Source organism: Stylophora pistillata, chromosome 2 (assembly GCF_964205215.1).
Source record: "Stylophora pistillata chromosome 2, jaStyPist1.2, whole genome shotgun sequence".
Lineage (NCBI taxonomy): Eukaryota > Metazoa > Cnidaria > Anthozoa > Scleractinia > Pocilloporidae > Stylophora > Stylophora pistillata.
Genome location: NC_142520.1, coordinates 56,432,282 through 56,441,110, shown reverse-complemented (window position 1 = coordinate 56,441,110; position 8,829 = coordinate 56,432,282). Strand labels below are relative to the sequence as shown.

Genomic DNA, 8,829 nt, shown 5'->3' with positions numbered 1-8,829 from the left:
TAAGTTTTGTCTGAATTTTTTCCTTTCCGTGCAAAGGCAACATTTGTCTCAATGGAAACTAGAGGAAGTAAAAGAGGAATTTTTTTCAATAACTGTAGCTTTTGCTTTTTTTTTTGTTTCTTTGTTTTTTCTTTTTAACTTGGTAATAAGACATTTAAAAGTAACCGGCAGTTAACGTACTCGTTTACTTGAAATAAAGAAAGGCTGATGTTGGATTAAAGTAATTAAACTGGTCGCTTTTGATTATGATTTGGTAATGATCAATTCAAAACTACAGTTTATGGTGTGCGTGTCCGTGCCATGAAGGTAATTAAGAACGGAGGGGCCGGATTAACTTGTATTACAACTTTCAAATAAAAAAAAAAAAAGGAACAAATATAAGCCGCTTAGGTTTTTCAAATTCATAAGCTATGAATAGTTTTGTAATTTTGGTCATCATTGTTTTTCTTCTGGCTCATCTTTGTTCAATGTAAGGCTTCTCATTGTGTTTGATTTTGACCCAGAGGGCAGTAACATCACGTAGCTGCACGATCAAGACACAATGCTGCCTGATTCACAGAGTAGTGCAAATTGTAAATAAACCACGTAGGTTTTTCTATTTGTCTGGGAGAACTTCTGCAAAATATTTCCAGTTTGACTCGGAAGAGAGAAGCTTTCCTTAGTAATAATCGTTGCAAAAATCGCGATTCGATGTGTTTGCATCCGTAAGGAGACGAGCAGATTTTTATCATATTTCCGAGGATTTGTCTTTAGCCACCTCCAAAGTGGTTCCAATCCTTTAAGGGCCTTCGGGTTATTTCCAAATTCATTAATTTAATTAGAGGGGAAAGAGGATTCAAACCGGATCGAAGAGGCAGTTTAGGGCTTATTGGCAAGACCAAGGGTTTCATCACCATATGACAACAAAATAATTTATTTTTAGGTCATCTTTGAAGTTTTCCCGTCAATCTCTTTAAGTGACTAGGATCTATTTTCTCCTTGCGATATCACCCCTGAATAAAGAAGCTCTCAGGAAGTATATAGAGGACAGTATGAATAATCTGCTTACTGATATTCGTGCGTACAGCGTTTGATTAAGACCTTGGTCGTTTACTCCTCCTAACTCCTCGATTCGGGATTTCACAAGGTGGCGATGCATTTACCTTCCAAATCTGTTTTATTCACTCGAATTATGCCAATAAGGATATTTCACGAGGCCTCAAAAAATTTTCTTTTTCTGTCAATTCTGAACTAATCTCACATGAATAGAAGTCACATTGCGAAATTGACATCAACATGACTAACCCACATGGAGCGTTCGCCGAGCATGCCCTAGTTACAAGAAAAGCTATGGAAAACCTACGGTTCTGGAAAGCAGAAGTAAGTTAGGTGAATGTCGATTGACCCAGGAAGGCTCGGAAGGAAAAGCGATTGCCAACTCAAATTTCCACCAATGCAAACATTTTTACAACGGATACTTTGAACTATTTCTTTACTTTCATGACCTCTTCATGATCATGTTATAAATCTAAGTTAATAGCATGCCTTAAAAAAGTGACGAGGTGTCTACAAAGAAAAAATTTTAAAACCTGAATTCTTATGACACTTGATTCCACAGGTGTGTTAGGTAGTTTCATAAAACACTTCAATTTCATGAGGTTGAAATTTGTAACTTCCTGCCAGGAATGATTGGGCGAAGGCGCTGCCATAACTGTGGCCAGATGGTGGACTGTACGTGTGTCCAAGGTTTGAATAAGAGTTTCTGTAGGATGAGGGCGTGTCTGGCAATGTGAAGATCGCGCCCTCCACCAAAAGAGGGTCCATAGCTAGCACAAGGGTATATGGAATATGTCCTCAGAGAACTGTACCGGCCTTGTTGAGTTAGTTTTACGGGTCCCCAGCCTGGCTTGTTAACCAATGAAAACAGGAAGGCGCGCGATGTGTACTGGTATCCGCAACTAGAAGCTACATAATAAGGCAGTAAGAATTGAACTGTCGATCCTTTTCAAGGGAGAGAACTAATCTCCACTTCACATCTCTATTTAAAATTTTCAGAAAGGCTCATAAGATTTAGCAATATTTATTCTATCAGCTGTGCACACAATATCATATCATGAGTCATTAACTTTCCAAATTTACCAGACTGAGTCACTCTAAGTATCCCTTTTATTCGATGCTGTGGCGCTAGTTAAATTTTAACGCTCCCCAAGCGGTGAAGATTCAAGGGGCGGCATTTATTCGAAGGCGGTGTGCGTTAATTTGAAATCAGATTTATAAACCTATTGACATCAATCACTGTAAAACATTCGTAAGTGGTAGGTAAAGTGGAAATTTTGCTGAGACCGTTAGTCTGAATCGCCCCAGAGGCGGAAAATCGAATTTCTCCCCATAAGGCCCAACAAAGTCCGGAGGAAAACTTACCATTGAAATGATTTTTGAAGCTTCCGTTTCGTTTTCCTTTATTCGAAATTTCAGAAAACCCTCAATTCCCCAGCCGTGGTTGAAATTTCGTGCAGGTTTCAACTACCCGTGCAAAGGCACAAAACCCTGTCTGAACATATCCTTCGCTTCTTTCGCACTTTGTTCACGTTGTGCTTGAGTAACAAATTAGTGAAATGAATCATCGAGGGCAATTCGTTTTTCGCAGTTATGTAGTAAAAGAGACTCGTTAAAACCCTAAGCCTAGAAAGCACTCGCATATAAGGGCATAATAAGTGTATATTACATGTATATGACACCTGTTCCTGATCAATTATGCCGTGGACCACATTGGGCTGTTTTGTTTTGTTTGTTTTTTTTTTTAATTAGAAACCAGACGTACTCTCAAATTTCAATTTGATAGATTCTACTTCAAGGAGGAGAAAAGGCAAGCAAACTCAATCAATCACACACTTACTCCATGATAAGCCTGTGTATCCACCAAAGATGTATTTTCCCACACGGACAATGGTCACTGTTGGTCCTTTGTTGTCACATAAATAGTGGAAGGTTCCGGCACCCCAACCATCCACTGATGCCCACCAACATCTCTTCCAGTGAGAGGAATGGCTCTTCACCACAGGGTTTAACCACTAACTTAAGGTGCTCAGGTGATTGTTGTCATTTGCGAGTATTGCTGAGCGTGTAAAACCTTTTAGAATGGAAGAATGGTACCCCCTTACCCTTGATACAAAGCGTGTAGGGTTGTATTTAACAAATAAAGGGGCTCCACTGTACTCTGTTCTGTCTAAAGTGGTGAGGAAACAGCTATGACACGAAAGAAGTGTTGGAAATCACTAGACGTAGTCGAGTGTTTTCCCTAGTTCTTGAGTGCTCTTAATAAAGGCACTTCCTGCTTACCTTACAACAGAACACAACACAATATTGAGGGGGGTGAACGTTCACTGCTGCAGCTCTAATCTTGCATATTTTGGGAAATATTAAGCCTACCAGTTTGGAGTGGAATACCTTAAGGTAAGGAAAAGTACAGCATTACGGTTTTCTCAAAAAATCCCGAAATTGATTTAGTACAGTTTTACTTTTGTGTGACGACTATCCCACGCACTGCGATTCGAAAAATGTGTCCAAATGACACTTTATGACCTGATCAAGTGAAGTAGGACAAATTATGCGGCAGGTTTGTGCTTGCCTATTTGGTGACATGGCATGTCTTTCCATCGATAGAAATATGAAAAGTTAATCGTGCTAGTTATGCGGTGATACTTTTAGAACAAAGGTTTCCTTTCTGTTTTTAAAGATATCCATTGATAGAAAGTTGATATCAAACGAATCGCTAAAACATATGTTGACTTGATAACTTACCTATTGGTGAGGGTCAAAATTTTGGTGAAAAATATTTTTCATAGAACACATTGTCAATCCAGTCAACGCTTGAAGTGCAATTGTCAATGGCAATTTGTAATTCCAAGGGTCGTGTTTTGAAATCGACCCTGAAGTGCAAGAATAAAACCGAGCTCGAGCTCTAGCCAGCTAAACTGTCAAGTTTCGTTGAAAGACGTCCTTTGGACATTAATTGCAAAGGTAACAAAACGCTTCGAACGCTATAAGCAGACATAGAGCGAAACTATAAAAGTGTTTTTTTTTTATTTTTGCATAAGAGTACCTCCCACATTTATCTTAAAAAGGAAAGAATAATGTTATCAACCTGATTTGGCCCGAAGTGAAGGCGCCTTAAAGTTGTTAGGCCCACGATGGCAAATTTAAAAAAAAGGGGCGTGTTTTCATTGCCACCAAGAATATTCTCCTTAACCTTAGGACAATCTCCTGGTTTAAACCGGCCACCGATAATTAACAAATGGTAAACAACACAGCGTACACTATTGAGTTATGGATGCACGCAGGAGGTTGCTGAGCACGAAAGAAGCGTAAGAGTCGCTCGAGGCGATAGCCGAGAGCGATTCTAGCTTCTTAAGTGCTTAGCAAACCTCCCAAGTTGGACAGTGACTCAGGTCCTTATATTAGAACTTAGAACAGCGTTTTGATTGGTTCAAAATCGACATTTAACTCAAGCAGAGGAAAGGAAGGAAAAGAGGAAATATCTCGCAAATTGTAACCTTCACGTGAACACAGTCTGCAATGTGATATTTTAAGTGGGACAAGTACAAACCTGTTACTGGCAAAAACTCATTTACCTGGTGTACGTTTCATTTCATCTGTTTGCGATTTTTATTTTGATCTGAGGGGCAATCGACATCACGTAAGTACATGATGCACCCTGTTGCATGATTCATATCATCGAATAATTTTGAAGAGTGCTCAGCTAGATTCTTTAATTGTCGGCTTGTTTCTTTCATTTAGGTGGGGAATATTACTATCATATATCCTATATGTTTGTGTCATGATTCTCAGATTTGGAAATGCATATGTGGCGGTTCACCATATGGTTGCTGCACCAATCGGGACTTCCCCCTTGAAATCACCTAATTACAAACCTTTGATCTCATTTTTTACTCTGTGGTGGTGAGGAGAAAAATTTCCCATTTTATTCGTCTATCTATAGACCCCTTTGACGGAGTGCCAAACTTTTAAGGGTAAATACATTAGTTACATTAGATACCCAGCAACGAATTAATTCTTCTCATTTCAGTAAAAAAAACAGTGTTTTGATTAGCTTAAATTTGTCCCGACTCGCACAAAAGTATCCGGTTTACTAGAGGAAGATAAGATGGGGAAAGAGGGTTCATTCCACCAAAAATAGCTATGAAATAGATATACTAATATGTTCGAGGGATACAGGTTCAGACTTGCCACTGACGAAAAACCAAACATTGAAAACATTCACTAGCATGACTGAGTGAAAGGTTGTTATTGGATTAAAATCAGTAAATAGCTCTGTGCCACTTTCTTAATGTTCATTTCAAATTTGTAATTTTTCCTGAGAAAGTTACAAACGAGATTCTTGTACCTTGTTCAATGTTTTCACATTTTCTAGGGTTCACCTTTGGCCTCGTATAAAAAGCCGTGCTAAACTTTCAGGAGTCTCAGAATAAATCCTACAGATTTTTAATGTAAAGGGAAAATAAAGTAATTTGAAAAGGGATTGGGGTTTATCGCCAAGAAAATACGAAGGTGATCATATAAAAAAGTGACAAGGAAAAGATTTGCTATCTTCGTAATTTGCACTTTTGATCTCATTACCCGCTCTTTGAGATAGGTTTTGAAAAATTTCCAAAATAACTACAAACGTTTAGATCAGTTGATCAGTTAGCCTCACCTTGATACCCTTAACCTAGTATCCTGAAAAAACTGATAAACATTTCGTACACGTGCCACTGGTAAATCACATCTGCTGTCCATTCATGGCAAAAATCAATATTTACCTTTGAGCTAAACATTTAAAACCGAATCAGTTTCCGAGTCAAAAGTTAGCTCTTCTCCGTACTTTTTACAAGCTTAACAGTTTGTTGTTGCTTCTTGGCCCATTATTGTCACCTTAATGTTTTTTCCATTTTACTGAACCAATATTTTATCGTTTTGTTCAAGCTGGAGGATGTACTGCTCCTGGGAAAGATCTGCTCAACAGTTCATGACCGGAAATTCAACACTTTTGAACCACTCAGCGTAACGCAAAATAATCAAAATATCAATTATGGTAAATGATATGAAATGGGCACATGTCTTGTTTTGTTTCGATTAAATATTTCTCTATGGTGCGTCAGGTGTTTTTCTAGCGAGACCAAGGGGACAGCATTCTTGGGAATGAAATAAATGTTCAGCCCTAATAAATTTTGGTTAGTGAAGCATAATTTTTCCGAGGCTTTTAACGTGAAAAATGCGTTTATTAATTGCATTCTTGTACTTCGTTTGCTAATATTTGTAAGCCGGCTGCTGAGGATGTCGATTTTAACTTTCGTCGATTTCATATTTCTTGGAGTCGCGCTCATCAGGTCGGTGAGGGCGGCAGGATACCACTACACTTCCTTTGTTCTGGAGTGATTTCCAACTAAATATTGATGAGGCTAGATAGTTTACCCCCATGCCAGAGTTTTAGAAGCCGATTTCTCGAGCCATTGTACTGTGCTTCTTTGATTCAGCGAACAGTTGACCTTTTCTTAAATAAAAACCAGTGAGCGGCATGCAGCAACAGATCTTGTCAACTTTGTTTATTTATCCGACAGGTTTCGTCTGATCAAACAGACTTAAATAGGGATTTGGACAAGATTTACCAATGACCTACTTATATAAAAGAAGTTTAAAGAGCAAGTCACGTTCAAACTGGGGTGTGAACAGCAAAATCACCCACAAACAGGAAAAGTTACGCAAATCGAGCGTAATAAATAGGATATGCTACGCAGATCCAGCGTAACAAATTTAGGCAGTGTTTTTTGGGGGCTCATGATTTAACGTTAAATGGTGAGCCCCAAAACTAATGAAACGGGTAATTCTAAATATCTCGTTTAGATAATTAAATCAAAAATGCGACGAAAATAAGGACGTGACTAGCCTGCAGTGCTGGCGTATTTTGGGCGCACGAGTGCACATTTTCGTATTAGGCCGCCATCTTAGATTTGGTAACTGTGGAGGATTAGGGCGAGGAAATATTTGCCGAGGGAGTAGGTCTTAAGTGGAAAAATGGGCAACGGGGGAGAGGGAGGGGAAGGAATATATATCTTGAATGGTGCATTATTCACTCTTACTTGAAAAATATAAAATTCAAAATGACACTAAACAAACAAAATCAGTAACTTGAAGCTGCAATGAATTTACAAGAGTAAATCAATCCATTGTCAATCTCTGTCAGGGAACTAAGTTACTATTTTTTCCCAAGTCTTTCTAACAACACCATCATGTTGTTGCTGTTGCTGCAAAAAAAGCCATTTGAAGTGTTTGCATCTGATCTTGCTGTTTTGCCATGTTTGTAATCATGGCCTTCTGGGTTTTAAACATATGTGATTGCTTCTCTGTTTCGTTTTCAGCTTCTATTGCTTTCAAAGCGAGCTCCTCTTCGCGGATCTTAAGCTCCTCTTCTAATTTTTCGCGTAGAAATTCGGCAACATCAGCTCCGCTTTTTCGTTGCCTTTTCGCTTTTCTTTCACAGTCCTCGTTAGCCCTTCTTCTTGTTTCACCAACTTTTTCCAAGGCTTGGAAACGCGTCTCCGCGGCTTTTTTGCGATCTGTTTCGCCACTCATTCTGTTACAGGATTCTCTCGTTGATTGTGCTAATTTCACTCTTCCAACAGTGTGTCGAGCTATGTTGGTTCGGGAGATATACCACTTGCATTTTCTTCTTCTCTACTTTGCTGTCGAAATCTGCAAGTCAAATCGCTCTCTTACCGCTCTTTGATTCACTTTGAATTTCACTAGAGTTACACTTTTTAGGTTCTCGGAAATTTGCGTCCAAATTCTTCCTCTGTCATTACTCCCTTTCTTGAACTTATAAAACTCCTCTACCAAATTTTCTCTGCACGGCAACACGTCGTGTGCCATTGTCCACTCCATTTGGCCATTTGTAAAAATCAAATGAACAGAAAAAAATAAACATTCTAGTAGTTTGTTACACGTAACAGTATCCACCAGCTTAATGCCGGATCATGAGGCAAACGAAGAGCTCGACTGAGTCAAAAAGAATAAAACAAACGAGAACGATATGGAAATAATTACGATTGCCGCTTGGCAGTGCTGGCGGCGGAACCTGAAGCTGTCCCTGGTTTTGATATCTTTTTTCTACAAGTAAATTTTGACCAAATTGCGTTTATCCACGATTCATCAACTCGTAAAGAAACGCAATTAATTTAATCACATGGAATAAATTCAAGTAATCAAAACTTCAAACGAAATATTACGGCAAACTCTGACGTACTCACCACTACGGGAAAGAAGTGACTATGCCGAAGCACATGGCAAGAGTTCGGCGTGAATTCCCGCCTTAGACATGCGCAGTCGGACAAGTTGTAAGTGTAGACTTCCGGTCGCCGTAGTAGAGCCTGCTTCTTAAAGTCCCTACTGTCACGGAGAGCTACGCATGCACAAGGTGAGCACGTTAATAAACTCGTACTCGTACTCGTACTCGTACTCGTTCTCGTACTCGAATCTAAAGCTCTCTATTATATGCCGAAAAAATGCGAGGGATGCAACCGCAAGTTTAGTCGGGGACAATGTTACCGTCAATACACGTTCGTAAGTGAACATTAATCGCCGACTCTCAATATGTACTTTGTTTCAATTATTGAAAAAAAAGTGAAAGAAATTGAAAACTTAAAATTTTTCGAAAGCCATGCCTGTCATTGCGAACTAGTGCCAGATTTCTTCGAACCATTCGCCACGAAAGCGACCTCGGTCATGGAATTGCATTTACACTGGTTACACGATCCTACAAACTGCCGATGCCGTCTCGAGGGTATTTCGCCTCGA

General features: G+C 39.2%; 2 pseudogenes across 1 annotated transcript; both read right to left on the bottom strand.

The window, feature by feature from the left end:
- Positions 1-930: 930 nt before the first annotated feature.
- LOC148740547 (uncharacterized) lies at positions 931-4,922 on the bottom strand (annotated as a pseudogene). Its single transcript, XR_015996853.1, has 4 exons — positions 4,911-4,922; positions 3,319-3,426; positions 2,876-3,050; positions 931-1,944 (listed from the first exon to the last, which is right to left on the bottom strand). The product of XR_015996853.1 is annotated as an uncharacterized LOC148740547 (transcript).
- A 2,301-nt stretch (positions 4,923-7,223) lies between these two features.
- Positions 7,224-7,917, bottom strand: LOC148740546 (uncharacterized; annotated as a pseudogene).
- Between the last annotated feature and the right edge of the window lie 912 nt (positions 7,918-8,829).